The 22,342-nt window shown below is 42.7% G+C and overlaps 1 protein-coding gene across 2 annotated transcripts in view; it reads right to left on the bottom strand.

Annotated features, from left to right (window-relative positions):
* gabra3 (gamma-aminobutyric acid type A receptor subunit alpha3) overlaps positions 1-20,440 on the bottom strand; it is a 137,945-nt gene extending 117,505 nt beyond the window's left edge. For both annotated transcript variants that reach the window (XM_014128918.3, XM_045690027.2), the window contains exon 1: positions 20,302-20,440. The gene's annotated coding sequence lies outside the window, so the exon portion shown is untranslated. The remainder of the gene's footprint in view (positions 1-20,301) is intronic.
* Between the last annotated feature and the right edge of the window lie 1,902 nt (positions 20,441-22,342).

The following is a 22,342-nucleotide window of genomic DNA, read 5'->3' as shown; positions in this document are numbered from 1 at the left end:
GATACTTATTTCCCTCATTAAAATGCAAATCAATTTATACAATTTTTGACATGCGTTTTTCTGGATTTTTCTGTTGTTATTCTGTCTCTCACTGTTCAAATAAACCTACCATTAAAATTATAGACTGATCATTTCTTTGTCAGTGGGCAAACATACAAAATCAGCAGGGGATCAAATACTTTTTTCCCCTCACTGTATGTTTCAAAAAGGGCACAAGTGGGGAAGATGCCACACATGTATTTATATTTCACAATATAGCACAACCCATTAGTCTGATAGCTGTATGACAATACAAACTGGAATTACATAGCAGACAAGCAACCTTCATATATGTACATACTGGTGCGAGAGAGATAAGACATTTAACTATTTGGAATGACACCAAACAGGCACTCACAACAGGCAATAGGATAACGGTGAAGGCTTCAATATTGGGTACCATAATGAAATCCCACCCTGTGTATCTATCCAGATACACATCTCAAGCCTCCACACACACATATACTCAGCTAAATAGCTAGATTTGTGGTGATAAAATACTTTTAGAATAATTATGCAAATTAGTGTGACCGTACAATTAGTCTTTCTAGAGACCTGCAGGATACTTCAACAGCCTCTGCACAGATCATTACAACAGTACATGAAATACACACTTTTCCCATTCCAATGGAAAGCAGATGTTAAACTTGGGATAGAAGTTTGCCTCCCATGCAAAATCTGTCTTAGAGCATTAAGGGTTCCTGCTGAAGACCAATCTCTACCTCAGCACACCACCTGCACTCAAAGCAATGTCGTATTACCTTGTGCTATGTTACATCATATACAGCCCACCTCATATACAGCCCACCTTCATTTCAAGTTTGCATAACAATCGGTAATCGGTAATTTTGCCCACCGATTTGCCTTTTTTATTTTTTTTTATTTTTTTTAGACCTTTATTTAACTAGGCAAGTCAGTTAAAAACACATTCTTATTTTCAATGACGGCCTAGGAACGGTGGGTTAACTGCCTTGTTCAGGGGCAGAACGACAGATTTTTACCTTGTCAGCTTGGGGATGCAACCTTATGGTTAACTAGTCCAATGCTCTAACCACCTGCTTTACGTTGCACTCCACGAGAAGCCTGCCTGTTACGCAAATGCAGTAAGAAGCCAAGGTAAGTTGCTAGCTAGCATTTAACTTATCTTATAAAAAACAATCAATCAATCATAATCACTAGTTAACTACACATGGTTGATGATATTACTAGTTTATCTAGCCAGTCCTGCGTTGCATATAATCGATGTGGTGCGCATTCGCGAAAAAGGACTATCTTTGCTCCGATGTGTACCTAACCATAAACATCAATGCCTTTCATAAAATCAATACACAAGTATATATTTTTAAACCTGCATATTTAGTTAATATTGCCTGCTAACATGAATTTATTTTAACTAGGGAAAATGTGTCACTTCTCTTGCAAAGACAGCCGATTTCGCCAAATGGGGGATGATTTAACAAAAGCGCATTTGCGGGAAAAAAAGCATAATCGTTGCACGACTGTACCTAACCATAAACATCAATGCCTTTCTTAAAATCAGTACATAGAAGTATATATTTTTAAACCTGCATATTTAGCTAAAAGAAATCCAGGTTAGCAGGCAATATTAACCAGGTGAAATTGAGTCAGTTCTCTTGCGTTCCTTGCACGCAGAATCAGGGTATATGCAACAGTTTGGGCCGCCTGGCTCGTTGCGAACTAATTTGCCAGAATTTTACGTAATTATGACATAACATTGGAGGTTGTGCAATGTAACAGGAACATTTAGACTTATGGATGCCACCCGTTAGGTAAAATACAGAACGGTTCCGTATTTCACTGAAAGAATAAACGTGATAGTTTCCGGATTCGACCATATTAATGACCTAAGGCTCGTGTTACTGTGTGTTATTATGTTATAATTAAGTCTATGATTCGATATTTGATAGAACAGTCTGACTGAGCGATGGTAGGCACCAGCAGGCTCGTAAGCGTTCATTCAAAATAGCAGTTTCGTGCGTTTGCCAGCAGCCCTTTGCAATGCATTGCGTTGTTTATGACTTCAAGCCTATCCACTCCCAAGATGAGGCTGGTGTAACCGATGTGAAATGGCTAGCTAGTTAGCCGGGTGCGCGCTAATAGCGTTTCAAACGTCACTCACTCTGAGACTTGGAGTAGTTGTTTCTCTGTATGGGTAACGCTGCTTCGAGGGTGGCTGTTGTCGATGTGTTCCTGGTCTGAGCCCAGGTAGGAGCGAGGAGAGGGACGGAAGCTATACTGTTACACTGGTAATACTAAAGTGCCTATAAGAACATCCAATAGTCAAAGGTATATGAAATACAAATCGTATAGAGAGAAATAGTCCTATACTTCCTATAATAACGACAACCTAAAACTTCTTACCTGGGAATATTGAAGACTCATGTTAAAAAGAACCACCAGCTTTCATATGTTCTCATGTTCTGAGCAAGGAACTTAAACGTTAGCTTTCTTACATGGCTCATAACGCACTTTTACTTTCTTCTCCAACACTTTGTTTTTGTATTATTTAAACCAAATTGAACATGTTTCATTATTTATTTGAGGCTAAATTGATTTTATTGATGTATTATATTAAGTTAAAATAAGTGTTCATTCAGTATTGTTGTAATTGTCATTATTACAAATAAATAAATAAATAAAAACCGTCCGATTAACCTCTCTAGGGTAGGGGGCAGTATTTGCACGGCCGGATAAAAAAAACGTACCCGATTTAATCTGGTTATTACTACTGCCCAGAAACTAGAATATGCATATAATTGTTTGATTTGGATAGAAAACACCCTAAAGTTTCTAAAACTGTTTGAATGGTGTCTGTGAGTATAACAGAACTCATATGGCAGGCAAAAACCTGAGATGATTCCTTACAGGAAGTGCCCTCTCTGACCATTTCTTGGCCTTCTACACTCTCTTTATTGAAAACTGAGGATCTCTGCTGTAACGTGACACTTCCTACGGCTCCCATAGGCTCTCAGAAGGCGGCAGAACGTTGAATGATGACTTTGCAGCCCATTGCTGAAAAACAGTAGCGCATTTGGATAGTGGTCGATCAGAGAACAATGAGACTGGGGGCGCGTGCACGAGACGACTCCATGTTTTTATTTTTTCATCTTTGAACAAAAACAGGGTTTCTCGGTCGGAATATTATCGCTTTTTTACGAGAAAAATCGCATAAAAATTGATTTTAAACAGCGGTTGACAAGTACGGTAATGGAATATTTAGAATTTTTTTGTCACGAAACGCGTCGGGCGCGTCACCCTTCGTCACCCTTCGGATAGTGTCTTGAACGCACGAACAAAACAGAGGATATTTAAACATAACTATGGATTATTTTGAACCAAACCAACATTTGTTATTGAAGTAGAAGTCCTGGGAGTGCATTCTGACGAAGAACAGCAAAGGTAATCCAATTTTTCTTATAGTAAATCTGAGTTTGGTGAGTGCCAAACTTGCCGGGTGTCAAAATAGCTAGCCCGTGATGGCGAGCTATCTACTCAGAATATTGCAAAATGTGCTTTTTCCGAAAAGCTATTTTAAAATCGGACATAGCGATTGCATAAAGGAGTTCTGTATCTATAATTCTTAAAATAATTGTTGTTTTTTGTGAACGTTTATCGTGAGTAATTTAGTAAATTCACCGGAAGTTTGCGGTGGGTATGCTAGTTCTGAACGTCACATGCTAATGTAAAAAGCTGGTTTTTGATATAAATATGAACTTGATTGAACAAAACATGCATGTATTGTATAACATAATGTTCTAGGAGTGTCATCTGATGAAGATCATCAAAGGTTAGTGCTGCATTTAGCTGTGGTTTGGGTTTATGTGACATTATATGCTAGCTTGAAAAATGGGTGTCTGATTATTTCTGGCTGGGTACTCTGCTGACATAATCTAATGTTTTGCTTTCGTTGTAAAGCCTTTCTGAAATCGGACAGTGTGGTTAGATTAACGAGAGTCTTGTCTTTAAAATGGTGTAAAATAGTCATATGTTTGAGAAATTGAAGTAATAGCATTTCTAAGGTATTTGAATATCGCGCCACGGGATTCCACTGGCTGTTGAGTAGGTGGGACGATTTCGTCCCACATACCCTAGAGAGGTTAATCGGTACCGACTTTTTTTTGGTCCTCCAATAATCGGTATCGGCGTCGAAAAATCATAATCGGTCGACCTCTAGTGTAGACTAACAGTGAAATGCTTACAGGCCCTTCCCAACAATGCAGAGAGAAAAAAATAAGAGAAATAACAGAAAAATAGAAAACTTATAACACAAGGAATGAATACACAATGAGTAACGATAACTTGGCTATATACACGGGTAAAGGGAAAGGGGATACCTAGTCAGTTGTACAACTGAATGCATTCAACCGAAATGCGTCTTCCACTTTTACCCCAACTCCTCCGAATCAGAGAGGTGCGGGAGGCTGCCTTAAATCGACACCCACGAAGCAGTTGTTGGGGGTTAACTCAATCAAATGTATTTATAAAGCCCTTTTTACATCAGCCGATGTCACAAAGTGCTATACAGAAACCCAGCCTAAAGCAATGCAGAAGCACAGTTAACTGCCTTACTCAAGAGCAGAACAGCAGATTTGTTCTACCTTGCCAGCTCAGGGATGTGAACCATCAACCTCTTGGTTACTGGTCCAATGCTCTTAACCGCTAGGCTACCTATCACCCCAAAAAATGTATGTATTTCATCATTTGCCATTATATATTGTTTTGGCAGGCACTGTCAAGACTATTGTTCAAACCACCAGCAATAATTGGAGATTGAACTGCAAGAACTGAAGAAGCTGCACTTGCCCCTTCCTGTACCAGTACAGAGTATATGTGCAGGGGTATGAGGTAATCGAGGTAGATATGTACATATAGGTAGGGATAAAGTGATAGATAATGAACAGTAACAGCAGCATATGTGATGAGTCAAAAGAGTGCAAAAAGGGTCAATGCAGATTGTCCGGGTAGCTATTGGTTAACTATTTGACTAACTATTTAGCAGTCTTATAGCTTGGGAGTAGAAGCTACTCAGGGTCCTGTTGGTTCAAGACTTGGTGCATTGGTACTGCTTGCCGTGCGGTAGCAGAGAGAACAGTCTATTACTTGGGTGGCTGCTATACAATATGTTGCTGCTCTGATTATTCTTAAATCGGCGTATTCATTTTTAAGCTATTGAGACACGATGGGGTAAATGGGGCAAAGCAAACATCTCACAATAGAATCATGTGATTCACGACAAAGAAGGAAACTGAACAAACCAAAATGATGAGAAAAATATGCAGCGAGTGATTAGGCCAATGATAGTTGTTGTTGTGAACAGGAGATGACAGGGACGATGGGGATAATTCTACTACAGTACCTGCTATGGTTTACATCTCCACTCACTGGAGACACTAATACTGTGGATTTACATACACTATCAGTCTGTGTCCTACTAACAAAGCCATGGTGGAGGAAACACTACTAAAGAGTTCCATACTGCAGTGAAGAGCCATTTTAGAAAAGAACTATGCTTTATGGTAAAGTAATGATTCTCTGCAGTCAGGTGCAGTATCTTCACTTCACATATTCCTATAACAACATTTGACTGTTTCCTCTGTAAGAGTTATTAGACAGTGAGATGGAGAAAGCCTTGGGGTACAGAGGAGGAATCAGAAATTGCTATGTTTGCTCAAGACAAGGAGAGGAAGGAGCAGAAAGAAATCTCATTATAAGTAGCGTTTTCAGTGCCTAAGTGGCCAATGGATCATACTCCAGCAGCACCAGACTAGCTTTAACTGCAGCATTTCTCCCCCAGCAAATGCAGTGGCTGCTCTTCCTCAGAAACACTAGCAATCAAGCATACCACAGATAACATTGCTACATTCCACACTTAACTTATTTATTGATGCTTTTGATTTATTGATTTTTCTATTATGTCACATGAGTTAGGGATAGTGTAAAAGCATGCTGTCTAATAGGGCATGTTGGTACATGTAAACGGTGATGAGGTGTGATAAACTGATCATACTGATTAGACATATTGTTGCAGTGAGGATGTTTTTACATGAAACACTACACACATTTTCTTCCTGTCCTGAGAAATGAAAGTGATACTGTTTTTCAACTAAGATGACCCCACACAAATGAATGGAAGTCTTGAAATATACAGGAGTTGTGTAGTTCGTTAGCCATTTTGTCACGACTGATTTGGACTGGTGTAGAGGCGGAATCAGATGCAGGAGACAGAGGTGCTGGAGGTGAGTGTCTTTTAATGAAATGACACACACAAAGGCCGTAAAGCACAGGGCGCTACACAAAGTTTGCCTGGGAAAACACATTCCCATAAAACACAAAAAGGTATATATTCCACGGCACAAAAGGCAAGAGGCGCAGCCCGGTAAATCTTTTGACAAAACTGTCGGAAACACAACGTACAAAAATACGTCCCACCGTCCTGAGTGGACAATAAACAATCCCGCACAAAACCCCAACTGAAAACACACATTAAATAAGCCCCCACTAATGACAGACACAAAACAGGTGCGGAACAGACAGACAAAACTAAAAGACACATGAAACAACGATCGGTGGCAGCTAATAGGCCGGGGACGACGACCGCCGAGCGCCGCCCGACCGAGGAGGGGCGCCACTTTCGTTGGATCCTGTGACACATTTGATGGTTACCCAAACATCCAAACAACCCACACAATTATCATCCCAATAGCGGTGAAGACAGGCAAAGACCAGTGTTTCCCCTATATGCACTGCAAAATGCACTATAATGTATTGTAGATGTACAAATGTACGCTCCAGGAAAACCCCATCCAGTCACAGAAATAAACGTGCTGAAAAGAAGATGGAGAACAAGCTATGAAGGAAAAATTGTGGAGTTTTGGTGCAGGTACAGCCAACCAGAGCAAAAATAATATTTGCAATATTGTCAAAAGGATATGATACAATATATCTTCAAAAATAATAATCAGGATATATAACTATAGAATTTACCACCATCCCTACTGCTTACCTGCCTGCCTGCCTGCGAAGGGATGACAGCATGATGGATTGGGGGCAAGAGGCTGGGGGGTTAATGCTCTTTTCCTCAAATGTCCAAAAGCACATTTATGAAATGCTCACTCCGTCAGGCGTCCACAGAGGACGGTCTCTACAAAACTGGTGGTGTAACATAACGTGGTAAACACGAGCCTCACTAAGGGGGAAATCACTGTACTGGTGCTTGGACTGCACGGCTGACACCGGACCCATAGAGACCTTGCAAGAAGAACTGTAGAATAGAAATTATAAGTTGCTCATTTGAAGCAACTTCGTGAGTACAAGATCTCTGTGTTTTGGGTTGGTTGTATAGTACTGTTGAATCATACCTGCATCTCTCAGCACCGTTCATTGTTACAAATCCTGAATAACCTACATGCTAACTTAGAAATGGAAGTAAGAGAGGCAGACCTTTGCATACTGTATGCCCTCCCATGATGAGCTGGAGAGAGAGAGAGAGAGAGAGAGAGGATGTAGGGAACTAGAGACCTGGAGAGCATACAGCAACTGTCAGTCAGTACTCATTCCGTTCCAGAACTGTCATGGCCAGGTCTTATGGATGAGTTGGAAGAGTAGGAGACACCAATGGGGAGAGTATGAGACAAGCTTCTTAGGTTCTGCTGGGACATCCAGCCTATCAATACCATCAAGCACCTGTCCCAAGACTGTCCCTGAGATGCCCTGTAAAGGAGCATGACAAGTACTCTCTCCAGACATTTGCTCTCAGTGCCCCAGCACTGAATCATGCCTGGCCCACTGGCCCTCCCTACATTCATTTCTTATAAATTTGTTCTTGCATCTGAAAAATGTGTTGAAACATTGATGGTCCCACTCTGAGTAACAACTTTGGGATTGGAATGACTGTTCCAATGCAGATGTATAAGACTGCAGATGTTCTAATCAGAAAATCTACCATTTAAATAAGGCACAAATTTAATAAAAGTCCCACCTGCTGTTTCTCTTCATTGACTTCCAAGATAATATTGACATCTAGTTAATATCTCTAATTTGATCACTTTATGTCTTTTTAAAGGCACTATTCTGACAGACTGAAATCAGACTCAGAGTTAGCTCTCCTTATAGCATGAGATTTAAATGATGAAACTGATGTTGATTAATAAATCATACCGACAAATGGACCTCTCTCTGTCTGTAAGAGAGAAAATAAGAGTTGAAGAAGAAGTGAACTCGGTTTAATCCCTTTCCTGTAGTTGGAGGGAAGATCCGAGTTACGAGGCTGAAGTTGTCGGCTCTTGGTTAACAAGATGTACTATGAGCACAGGCATGCAGAGAGAGAGATGTAGAGAAGAGTTGAACGGAGAAAAGGCCCAGGTCTCTACTAATCACACTGAGCCCTTAAGCCCAAAGTGGATGGTGCGTTAGAACGTTGAGTCCCTCAAAGACAGAACCAGGTCATTCTTAGAGAGAGAGTGAAGCCAGGAAAATATCCTTAAGCCAAAGCTATGACATCATGCCCTCATATTTGACTTTGAATCCATTTTCATAACAACTGTTTGTAACTTTTTTCCCTCTTCTAAAATTCAACACTCTGCTTGATAAAATACAGTAAATCTAAGAGCCTGTACATCGACTTCACAGACAAATTAGGGCTTAACTGTTCAATGCTATCTGTGTGAAAACACCTGTAGCGTATCTTGTCCATCAGGACACCATCTCACTGTGTTGTACTGTCTGAACTTCCTGAAGAGAAGCCTACAGGCAGACAGTACAGTGTTGATCAATACAACAATTCATGCAGGATATTCTTTATTCCAAAATGACTATTTTAATGAACTCCTTCTGGATTTGTAGAATGGCGTCGTTGAGGATGGCTGACGTTTTAAGTGCTCCTAACCAATTGTGTTATTTTGTTATTTTTTTTGTGTTGTTTGTAACTTCTTTTTTTACTTATTTTGTACATAATGTTGCTGCTACCGTCTCTTATGACCGAAAATAACTTCTGGACATCAGAACAGCGATTACTCACCTCGAACTGGAAGAAGAGTCCGACGTGAAGGATATACTGCTTTCCCGGGAACAGGCCCAAATCCCAGTCATTTGCATGAACAAAAGATGGAGAAAAAGGGGGCAGATGTCAGGCTGCCTTATGAGAATTCGTAGGCGAGCAAGTAAACCCCCACTGTCATCCGTTTTATTGGCCAACATGCAATCATTGGAAAATCAAATCGATGACCTACGATCAAGATTAAACTACCAACGGGACATAAAAAATTGTAATATCTTGTTTCACCGAGTCGTGGTTGAAAGACGACATGAAAAACATACAGCTGGCAGGTTATACACTGTTTCGGCAGTAAAGAACAGCAGCGTTTGGTAAGACAAGGGGTGGCGGTCTATATATATTTGTAAACAACAGCTGGTGCACAACATCCAAGGTTTTGTTCACCTGAGGTAGAGTATCACATGATAAGCTGTAGACCACACAATTTACCTAGAGAGTTTTCATCTATATTCTTCGTAGCTGTCTATTTACCACCACAAACCGATGCTGGCACTAAGACTGCACTCAATGACCTGTATACGGCCATAAGCAAACAGGAAAGCGCTCATCCAGAGGCGGCGCTACTAGTGGCCGGGGACTAATGCAGGGAAACTTAAATCCATTTTTACCAAATTTCTACCAGCATGTTAAATGTGCAACCAGAGGGAAAAAAACTCTAGACCACCTTTACTCCACACACAGAGACGCGTACAAAGCTCTCCCTCGCCCTCCATTTGGCAAATCTGACCTTAATTATATCCTCCTGATTCCTGCTTACAAGAAAAAATTTAAGCAGGAAGTACCAGTGACTCGGTCAATAAAAAAGTGGTAAGATGAAGCAGATGCTAAGCTACAGGACTGTTTTCCTAGCACAGACTGGAATATGTTCCAGGATTCTTCCGATGGCATTGAGGAGTACACCACACCAGTCACTGGCTTCATCAATAAGTGCATCGATGACATTGTCCCCACAGTGACCGTACGTACATACCCAATCAGAAGCCATGGATTACAGGCAACATCCGCACTGAGCTAAAGGGTAGAGCTGCCGCTTTCAAGGACCGGGACTGTAACCTGGAAGCTTATAAAGAATCCCGCTATGCCCTCCGACAGACCATCAAACAGGCAAAGTGTCAATACAGGACTAAGATCGAATCGTACTACACCGGCACTGACGCTCGTCGGATGTGGCAAGGCTTCCAAACTATTACAGACTACAAAGGGAAGCACAACTGAGAGCTGCCCAGCGACATGAGCCTACCAAACGAGCTAAATAACTTCTATGCTCGCTTTGGGTAACACTAAAACATGCATGAGAGCATCAGCTGTTCCAGATGACTGTGTGATCACGCTCTCTGCAGCCAATGTGAGTAAGACCTTTAAACAGGTCAACATTCACAAGGCCGCAGGGCAAGACGGATTACCAGGACGTGTACTCCGAGCATGCGCTGACCAACTGGCAAGTGTCTTCACTGACATTTTCAACCTCTCCATGTCTGAGTCTGTAATACCAACATGTTTCAAGCAGACCCCCAAAATCCCTGTGCCCAAGAACACTAAGGTAACCTGCCTAAATGACTACTGACCAGTAGCACTCACATCTGTAGCCATGAAGTGCTTTGAAAGGCTGGTCTTGGCTCACATCAACACCATTATCCCAGAAACCCTAGACCCACTCCAATTTGTATACCGCCCCAACAGATCCACAGATGATGCAATCTCTATTGCATTCCACACTGCCCTTTCACACCTGGACAAAAGGAACACCTATGTGAGAATGCAATTCATTAACTACAGCTTAGCGTTCAACACCATAGTGCCCTCAAAGCTCATCACTAAGCTAAGGACCCTGGGACTAAACACCTCCCTCTGCAACTGGATTCTGGACTTCCTGACGGGCCTCTCCTATGTGGTAAGGGTAGGTAACAACACATCCACCACTGATCCTCAACACAGGGGCCCCTAAGGGGTGCGTGCTCAGTCCCCTCCTGTAGTCCCTGTTCACTCATGACTGCACGGACAGTCACGACTCCAACAACATCATTAAGTTTGATCACCGACAACGACAAGACAGCCTATAGGGAGGAGGTCAGAGACCTGGCCGTGTGGTGCCAGGACAACAACCTCTCCCACAACGTGATCAAGACAAAGGAGATGATTGTGGACTACAGAAAAAGGAGGACCGAGCACACCCCCATTCTCATCGACGGGGCTGTAGTGGAGCAGGTTGAGAGCTTCAGGTTCCTTGGTGTTCACATCACCAACAACCTAACATGGTCTGAGCACACCAAGACAGTCATGAAGAGGGCACGACAAAACCTATTCCCCCTCAGGAAACTGAAAAGATTTGGCATGGGTCCTCAGATCCTCAAAAGGTTCTACAGCTGTACCATTTAGAGCATCCTGACTGGTTGCATCACTACCTGGTATGGCAACTGCTCGGCCTCCGACCACAAGGCACTACAGAGGGTAGTGCGTACAGCCCAGTACAGCCCATCACTGGGGCCAAGCTTCCTGCCATCCAGGACCTCTATACCAGGCGGTGTCAGAGGAAGGCCCTAAAAATTGTCCAAGTTTCCAGCCACCCTAGTCATAGACTGTTCTCTCTGCTACCGCACGGCAAGCGGTACTGGAGCGCTAAGTCAAGGTCCAAGAGGCATCTAAACAGCTTCTACCCCCAAGCCATAAGACTCCTGAACATCTAATCAAATGGCTACCCAGACTATTTGCATTGCCCCCTTCCCCCCCTCTTTTACGCTGCTGCTGCTCTCTGTTATTACCTATTACCACCATTTTATTACGTTTGCAATTGCAACAAATAATCTGCTCAGACCCCAACCAAGGAGCATTAAAAGTCGTGCTATAAATTCTCAGACAACCCAAAGATTCCTTGATGCCCTTCCAGACTGCCTCTGCCTACCCAAGGACGTCAGAGGACAAAAATCAGTTAACCACCTAACCGAGGAACTCAATTTAACCTTGCGCAATACCCTAGATGCAGTTGCACCCCTAAAAACTAAAAACATCTGTCATAAGAAACTAGCTCCCTGGTATACAGAAAATACACGAGCTCTGAAGCAAGCTTCCAGAAAATTGGAACGGAAATGGCGCCACACCAAACTGGAAGTCTTCCGACTAGCTTGGAAAGACAGTACCGTGCAGTATCGAAGAGCCCTTACTGCTGCTCGATCATCCTATTTTTCCAACTTAATTGAGGAAAATAAGAACAATCCGAAATTTCTTTTTGATACTGTCGCAAAGCTAACTAAAAAGCAGCCTTCGCAAATGGAGGATGGCTTTCACTTCAGCAGTAATAAATTTATGAACTTCTTTGAGGAAAAGATCATGATCATTAGAAAGCAAATTACAGACTCCTCTTTAAATCTGGGTATTCCTCCAAAGCTCCATTGTCCTGAGTCTGCACAACTCTGCCAGGACCTAGGATCAAGGGAGATACTAAAGTGTTTTAGTACTATATCTCTTGACGCAATGATGAAAATAATCATGGCCTCCAAACCCTCAAGCTGCATACTGGACCCTATTCCAACTAAACTACTGAAAGAGCTGCTTCCTGTGCTTGGCCCTCCTATGTTGAACATAATAAACGGCTCTCTATCCACCGGATGTGTACCAAGCTCACTAAAAGTGGCAGTAATAAAGCCTCTCTTGAAAAAGCCGAATCTTGATCCAGAAATTATAAAAAACTATCGGCCTATATCGAATCTTCCATTCCTCTCCAAAATTTTAGAAAAAGCTGTTGCACAGCAACTGACTGCCTTCCTGAAGACAAACAATGTATACGAAACGCTTCAGTCTGGTTTTAGACCCCATCATAGCACTGAGACTGCACTTGTGAAGGTGGTAAATGACCTTTTAATGACGTCAGACCGAGGCTCTGCATCTGTCCTCGTGCTCCTAGATCTTAGTGCCGCTTTTGATACCATCGATCACCACATTCTTTTGGAGAGATTGGAAACCCAAATTGGTCTACATGGACAAGTTCTGGCCTGGTTTAGATCTTATCTGTCGGAAAGATATCAGTTTGTCTCTGTGAATGGTTTGTCCTCTGACAAATCAATTGTAAATTTCGGTGTTCCTCAAGGTTCCGTTTTAGGACCACTATTGTTTTCACTATATATTTTACCTCTTGGGGATGTCATTCGAAAACATAATGTTAAATTTCACTGCTATGCAGACGACACACAGCTGTACATTTCAATGAAACATGGTGAAGCCCCAAAATTGCCCTCGCTAGAAGCCTGTGTTTCAGACATAAAGAAGTGGATGGCTGCAAACTTTCTACTTTTAAACTCGGACAAAACAGAGATGCTTGTTCTAGGTCCCAAGAAACAAAGAGATCTTCTGTTGAATCTGACAATTAATCTGGATGGTTGTACAGTCGTCTCAAATAAAACTGTGAAGGACCTCGGCGTTACTCTGGACCCTGATCTCTCTTTTGAAGAACATATCAAGACTGTTTCAAGGACAGCTTTTTTCCATCTACGTAACATTGCAAAAATCAGAAATTTTCTGTCCAAAAATGACGCAGAAAAATTAATCCATGCTTTTGTTACTTCTAGGCTGGACTACTGCAATGCTCTACTTTCCGGCTACCCGGATAAAGCACTAAATAAACTTCAGTTAGTGCTAAATACGGCTGCTAGAATCCTGACTAGAACCAAAAAATTTGATCATATTACTCCAGTGTTAGCCTCCCTACACTGGCTTCCTGTTAAGGCAAGGGCTGATTTCAAGGTTTTACTGCTAACCTACAAAGCATTACATGGGCTTGCTCCTACCTATCTTTCCGATTTGGTCCTGCCGTACATACCTACACGTACGCTACGGTCACAAGACGCAGGCCTCCTAATTGTCCCTAGAATTTCTAAGCAAACGGCTGGAGGTAGGGCTTTCTCCTATAGAGCTCCATTTTTATGGAATGGTCTGCCTACCAATGTGAGAGACGCAGACTCAGTCTCAACCTTTAAGTCTTTACTGAAGACTTATCTCTTCAGTAGGTCCTATGATTAAGTATAGTCTGGCCCAGGAGTGTGAAGGTGAACGGAAAGGCTGGAGCAACGAACCGCCCTTGCTGTCTCTGCCTTGCCGGTTCCCCTCTTTCCACTGGGATTCTCTGCCTCTAACCCTTTTACAGAGGCTGAGTCACTGGCCTACTGGTGTTCTTCCATGCCGTCCATGGGAGGGGTGCGTCACTTGAGTGGGTTGAGTCACTGACGTGGTCTTCCTGTCTGGGTTGGCGCCCCCCCCCCCCCCCCCCCCTTGGGTTGTGCCATGGCGGAGATCGTTGTGGGCTATACTCGGCCTTGTCTTAGGACGGTAAGTTGGTGGTTGGAGACATCCCTCTAGTGGTGTGGGGGCTGTGCTTTGGCAAAGTGGGTGGGGTTATATCCTGCCTGTTTGGCCCTGTCCGGGGGTATCATCGGATGGGGCCACAGTGTCTTCTGATCCCTCCTGTCTCAGCCTCCAGTATTTATGCTGCAGTAGTTTATGTGTCGGGGGGCTAGGGTCAGTCTGTTACATCTGGAGTATTTCTCTTGTCTTATCCGGTGTCCTGTGTGTATTTAAATATGCTCTCTCTAATTCTCTCTTTCTCTCTTTCTGTCTTTCTCTCGGAGGACCTGAGCCCTAGGACCATGCCTCAGGACTACCTGGTATGATGACTCCTTGCTGTCCCCAGTCCACCTGGCCGTGCTGCTGCTCCAGTTTCAACTGTTCTGCCTGCGGCTATGGAACCCTGACCTGTTCACCGGACGTGCTTGTTGCACCCTCGACAACTACTATGATTATTATTATTTGACCATGCTGGTCATTTATGAACATTTTAACATTTTAACATTTTGACCATGTTCTGTTTTAATATCCACCCTGCACAGCCAGAAGAGGACTGGCCACCCCTCATAGCCTGGTTCCTCTCTAGGTTTCTTCCTAGGTTTTTGGCCTTTCTAGGGAGTTTTTCCTAGGGAGTTTTTCCTAGCCACCGTGCTTCTTTCACATGCTTTGCTTGCTGTTTGGGGTTTTAGGCTGGGTTTCTGTACAGCACTTTGAGAATATCAGCTGATGTACGAAGGGCTATATAAAAATAAATTTGATTTGATTTGATTTGATTTATGCATAGTCACTTTAATAACTCTACCTACATGTACATATTACCTCAATTACCTCAACTAATCAGTGCCCCCGCACATTGACTCTGTACTGGTACACCCTGTATATAGCCCCGCTATTGTTATTTTACTGCTGCTCTTTAATTATTTGTTACTTTTTAATTTATTTTTTATTTATTTTTTATTTTGGGGGGTGGTATTTTTCTTAAAACTGCATTGTTGGTTAAGGGCTTGTAAGTAAGCATTTCACTATAAGGTCTACACCTGTTGTATTCGGCGCATGTGACAAATACAATTAGATTTTATTTTATTTGAACTGTCATTCAACTTCTAGCTTTGACAGACACGGTACGCTTCACTGAAATATTCTGTGGGTCGCCCTGACCCTTATGGTGCTGGAGAAAAAAGAGAGACATACCTGCTGCTTAGCTAGTTAGTGATTAACTGATACTATGTGTATACCAAGCTGTTAGTAGACACGCGCGCGCGCGCACACACACACACACACACACACACACACACACACACACACACACACACACACACACACACACACGCACACGCACACACGCACACACACGCACACACAGGAAAAAAAAATACCTTGAAGCCATCGCGACACTTCACATTAGCAGTGTGCCAAAATGTGTTTACGTGACAGATGCAGCTTTAGCCCTTCCAGGGAAAACACAGACTTCACATAATGCAATATCAACAACAGCAGCAGTAGCAGAGACCTAAACAATGCCATGGATCTCATTAGCACACCTGAACCTTCCCCTGCGTTAGGCAGACGTGTCACACTGCATTATTATATGTTAATTGAAGAAGCACAACAAACAAACAAACTTTCCATGCAAACACTCTATGCATGGAAAGTGAATTGCTTCAATTGCCTTTCTGTGTGACTTCTCTGTCCAGCGCTGTAATAGACAATGTGTGCACGGTGAGGCAAACAAAACAGCTGGACAGAATATAAGGAATGACTGTTTGGTCTATGACCCTGCTCGCCTGGAGGTTGCCTTCTCATCTTCCTCCTCCTCATCTTCCTCCCCCTCCCAACCAGGGACATCCGCATCTCCAAAAGGAGCCTATGGAGAAGAGAATTTGCTGCAATCACTTGGTGGCTTCGAGTTGTTTACCATGACAACAGTGCCAAAGAGTAGAGATGGCTTCAATCCTTTGTACATGACTGGTAGATTATGTGGGTTACGCAGTTCAGTGCCCGATCAAATAATGTAAAGCTCCAGTAGGAGGCTTCGAAGGTTACAAACAGTGTTCCGCACCCTAATACCCTACAGGTGGATCTTTATAAAGAATCTGCCTTTGAGAAAGAAAGAGAAAGAGAGAAACAAAGAGCAACTCGGGTCTAACTCATTACCCCAAACTAACTCATCCCCGTAGCCTGTTCACTTTGTTCATATGCAGGATCCAGAGAAAGAAAACTCCACAGAGACCTCCCAAACATGCCACTTCATTGGGATCAAGCTCGCTGAGTCATGACTCATGAGGGAGCAGTGAATAGTCGCTGCATCTCAGAGAAAAAGCTGACTCCCTTCACTGTCTATTCTCTCAAATACGTCCTCCCATAGTACCATATTCCCTGCTGGATCTGTAAATCTGAATGTCTCACTCCTCCACCAGCTAGCTGTGCACTGTGACAGAGGCTCTTTGCTCCATATGTCTGAGCAGATGAAGAAGCTGGCAGAGGAAAGTCGTTTTTCCTGTGGTCACACTCAGAGTCCAGGTAGGGAGTCATCGTATTATGAGCCCTGAATAATGCAGAGCGCAGGACAGAGAGATGGAAGGGGAAACCCGCAGACACCCAGGCTAGTCTGTGTCCAATGAAAGCATTTACACTATACATACAAAAGTATGCGGACACGCCTTCAAATTAGTGGATTTGGCTATTTCAGCCACAACCGTTGCTGACAGGTATATAAAAATGAGCACAGAGCCATGCAATCTCCATAGACAAACATTAGCAGTTGAATGGCCTTACTGAGAAGCTCAGTGACTTTCAACGTGGCACCGTCATAGGATGCCACCTTTCCAACAAGTCAGTTCTTAAAATTTCTGGCCTGCTAGATCTGCCCCGGTCATCTGTAAGTGCTGTTATTGTGAAGTGGAAACGCCTAGGAGCAACAACGGCTCAGCCACAAAGTGGTAGGCCAAATAAGCTCACAGAACAGGACCAACGAGTGCTGAAGCGCATAAAATTCATCTGTCCTCGGTTGCAACACTCACTACCGAGTTCCAAACTGCCTCTGGAAGCAACATCAGCACAATAACTGTCTGTCGGGGGCTTCGTGAAATGGGTTTCCGTGGTCGAGCAGCTGCACACAAGCCTAAGATCACTATGCGCAATGCCAAGCATTGGCTGGAGTGGTGTAAAGCTCGCTGCCATTGGACTGGGGCAGTGGAAACATGTTCTCTTGAGTGACAAATCACGCTTCACCATCTGGTGACAGACGAATCTGGGTGTGGAGGATGCCAGGAGTATGCTACCTGCCCCAATGCATATTGCCAACTGTAAAGTTTGGTGGAGGAGGAATAATGGTCTGGGGCTGTTTTTCATGGTTCAGGCTAGTCACCTTAGTTCCAGTGAAGGGAAATCTTAACGCTAGAGCATACAATGATATTCTAGATGATTCTGTTCTTCCAACTTTGTGGTAACAGTTTGGGGAAGGCCCTTTCCTGTTTCAGCATGACAATGCCCCAGGGCACAAAGCGAGGTCCATACAGAAATGGTTTGTCGAGATTGGTGTGGAATAACTTGACTGGTCTGCACAGAGCCATGCCCTCAGCCCCATCGAACACCTTTGGGATGAATTGGAACCCAGACTTGAGCCAGATCTAATCGCCCAACATCAGTGCCCAACCTCACTAATGCTCTTGTGGCTGAATGGAAGCAAGTCCCCACAGCAATGTTCCAACATCTAGTGGAAAGCCTTCCCAGAAGAGTGAAAGCTATTATAGCAGCAAAGGGGGTTTTGGAATGAGATGTTCGACGAGCAGATGTCTACATACTTTTGGTCATTGAGTGTATGTCTTTGAAGCATTGTGGTCTAAGGCACTGCATCTCAGTGCTAGAGGTGTCACTACAGACCCTGGTTTGATCCCGGGCTGTATCACAACCGGCCATGATTGGGAGTCCCATAGGGCGACGCACAATTGGCCCAGGGTCGTCCGGGTTAGGGTAGGGTTAGGCAGGGGTAGGCCATCATTGTAAAATAAGAATTTGTTCTTAACTGACTTACCTAGTTAAATAAAGGCTAAATAAAAAATGTATAAAAAAATTGCAGGAGGTTTTCTTTCCAGAGAGGAGCCAACAACATGGGATGGCAAAGGAGCCTAAGAGTTGATGGGAGATGAAATTGTAAACGAAACCACTAAAGTCTGATGTATAGCACCTCTTTCTGTGATCTCATAAGGGAAGGACTTCAAATAGCATCAGTGCACTCTATCCTTCAGACAATAAGAATGGAGTGGAGGAGGAAATGCTGGAGAAGGAGGAGGAGGAGAAGTGGAGGAGGAGGAAAGGAGGAAAGTGGAGGAGGAAAAGCTAATAAAGAAGTATATAGGCATACCGTTTTTCCAAACTGTTGAAACCTCCCCTCTGCTCTGCTGCTGAACGAGACAAATCTCTTAGGTCAGTGTTTGTATTCGGTGGCCTGTGGTCGAGGACAGGCCTGAGTCCTGCTCTGCAGCTGGACAGAAATGGGCGCTCTGGGTGTAGACCCTTTGGTGCTTCCCGACCCACTTTCTTCTGCCGTTTTTGTAGCGCACTTAACCGTCCATGTTCAGTACAGAAGACAGAACTCCATTATCTTCCCTCGAAAAACCTGTGAATTTGTTGTACTCGAAATCTTTCATGTGATTTTTAATTTGCACTGGCCCATTTTGGGGTCTTAATTAAGGCTTCAGTTTAGATTTTTGTATTAATTATTTCTGTTATAATTGTTTTACTTTTTACCCATTTTTCTCCCCCAATTTCGTGATATCCAGTTGTTGTTTTTTTACAGTCTTGGCCTATTTCTGACCCATTCAATAGTGTATTTTTTTACTTGATATTTTTTACTAGACTGTGCACACGCACACCCAAACACACAAGCACACACACAGACAGACAGACACACACACACACAGTATATGAACTGCATCATTGCCTATAGTCACAGTGAGCAGATACACGTAGGTCCTCTGAATCAAACATTTATGAGAGTGCTTCGATATGAAACCCTAAGGTTGCATTAGAATTTGATGTTTTCTCTTGGCTCATTTTCATCCCGCATTGAGATAACTTACTCATTTTTTCTTTTTTTGTCGTTTATGGACAGTTTGGAGAACATGAACTAGGCTATTTGTTACATGTCGTCAGTGTATCTACTAGTTGGTAATGGCGTTTGATTTGAAAGAATTTGTCTAAATATAGGCTAAATAACACCGAAATCTGAGTAACCCTCGATAACATCAAACATTCTCGATATATTTCAAGGTTATTCGATATGTAGCCTACCTGTTCAGTGATGCTCTGCCGTTTCCAATAATTTGACCAAATCACAAGAGAAAAGGCTATCTGGCAAGTCTGGATAGATTTAAAAGTATTACAAATAATAGAGATGTGTTTTATTTATCGATACGATAAGTAACATTATAGCCTTCGGATTGGTGTCGCATTTCCCGTTAAAAGACAGTGTCCTGAGTAAGTCGATTCAACTGGCTCTTTCTATAACATATACCGACGTAAGTGAGTAAAAAGCGTACCTCACAAATAGTCCGCATGGTAAATGTGCATTTTCACACTTAAAACAAATGCACCTTTTAATTTAATGACAGCACCGCGTTTTCTCATCAGAACCACCTCAAAGCCGAGGTATACACTTCCCTCTACTGCAGTTAAGCAAGGGGAAACCTGTTACCTTAACGCAATTATGTGCACACCACAAACAGCAGGTTGTTGCTTGTGAATGAAACACTGCAGTATATCATATTCAATGCCTGTCAATGATTAACATTGACACACACAAAACATTGGACAACAATTTACTGACAACCAGACACACACAATACACACATTCTCACCAGAAAACAACGTTTGTTCTTGCTCTTATTTTCTTCCGACTTTAGATTTTCGTTGCGTCAATGCGCGCTGTTTTGTTCCAACTGACTTCTACGGCAATTCTTATGTATGTCCACTGGATTTTGAAGGGGTTTTGGTAGGGTGAAATTATTATAGGGAAAGTGCTGTCATCGTGGAAAGCCTGCCCTCTTCAAACTAACCTTCCCGCCCCCACATTCTACCCCTCTCAGATTGGTGCTGGCTACCTACCAGCAAATCCCCCCCAAACACTTTTTTTGCGCACACTTAACTACCTTTGCAACCATAATTGTGCCCTAAATGAACATGAAAAACAGTCACATAACAACTTGAAAATGTCTGCTGCCCTATCTTCAGTGTTTTGGGGTGAGTAGCTAGCTACCATAATGTCATTCACCACTTTGCCCAATGCGCGATGAGTCAGGGGATTAGGATATTATTGGTTATAGCCTACATCAGTTTAGAAGCACCCACCAAACACTGCCTACAGTATGTCCTCTTGTAACCCATCTACCTCATGCAGTCCAGACAGGCGGGCCCATCAGACAATGTTCTGCCCTGGCCCATGACTCAAATTGCTTTATTATGCACAAAATCCAGTTAGGCTATACATGATGGAGCTAATTTGGCCAAAATAAAGAGAGCCATCTGCTTTTTACATTGAAAGCTACAGTGCCCTTGACTTGTCTGTACTATTTAGCCCCTGTGTGTGTGTGTGTGTGTGTGTGTGTGTGTGTGTGTGTGTGTGCGTGCGTGCGTGCGTGTGCATGTGTGTGTGTGTGTGCGTGTTGGTTTGAAACAGCTCTATGTCCCAAAGTCACAACAACACACAACCCTGTCAGTATCAGAAGGGCTCTTCTCAGTGTTTTAACAGAGGTCCATTGCACAATAATGAACTTATTTGGCCTCCGCTGCATTTTAGAGAGGGCTGAAGTCACTGCTATGGCTACAGTTTCAATCACCGTATTGTCTTCAGCTTGTTTTCAAACCTCACCATACTTGTTTTTCAACCCATGATGTTGTTCTCTATGATTATACCAACGTACTAGCCTAAGTCCCAATATGAATTGCTTTGGTAGTGCCAGAGGAGGTGCATTATGTACAAGGATCATGATTTAGTGTGGAGTCATGGACAGCATACAGTATATAACTGTTAGCACATAGTAATACATCATAGCACACTTGCACCTGTTGATCTGCCCGTCCCACCATACATAAATAACACCTATACTGTTGCCAGATATTTTCCTAACACATTACTCCTACAGGTTTCCTTCATGTTTTATTGATGTCTCACTCATGTAGGCTGTGTGTGAACACAGCTGAGAGGACCACAGGAAATACAAAGACCTCAGAACACAGCAAAGTAGTCATCCTCTCCCTCATTGGTTTAGAAGACATCTAAGACATCTAAGAAGTCAACTTTTGCTTTCAGAGAGCGGTGTATGGCAGCAAGCGGTTCACTGTATTCTGAGGGTTACAGCAGGGAGGCTTATAGTCCTCTGAGAATATTCCATGAGTAATTACTTAGTTCAAATGTCATTTCTATACACTTGAAGAGTGAATAAGTGAGTCTGGGTTCAAATGTGAGTAAATGAGTTACCTATGTAGTTAATTAGCCAAATACTTGTATTGTAACTTGACAGAGCACTATTGTGTTGATATATCTACAGTATATGCATCCAGTGTGTATTTAAAGTAATTCAGTCATTATTATACTACAAACTGTTGAAACCCATCAGCTATTTCTCAAATGTACTGTACCTGGCATTAAATTTGGTTAAGCAGTCTGATTGTGCTGACGTTCACCCAAGATGTGCTATTTCTCTCATACTATTTAGCAAACATTCTTTGTTTGAAGAGCACTACCAGTACAAATCAAAGAGAGTGTCATTGGAAGGAAAGAGATGCAGTCTTCCAAAAATAAAAGTTTCTCCTCCTACTAGGACATTGATTTGAAAGGCTTAATCAGTAGAATCTATGTGTTTGGTCTTGTTTCTCAGCATAATCTAAGGACAGCTGAAA

This window comes from Salmo salar, chromosome 11, assembly GCF_965601325.2.
Source record: "Salmo salar chromosome 11, fSalSal1, whole genome shotgun sequence".
NCBI classification, from domain to species: Eukaryota; Metazoa; Chordata; class Actinopteri; order Salmoniformes; family Salmonidae; genus Salmo; species Salmo salar.
Note: the sequence above shows the minus strand (reverse complement) of the source record. Positions and strands in the feature narration are given on the sequence as shown.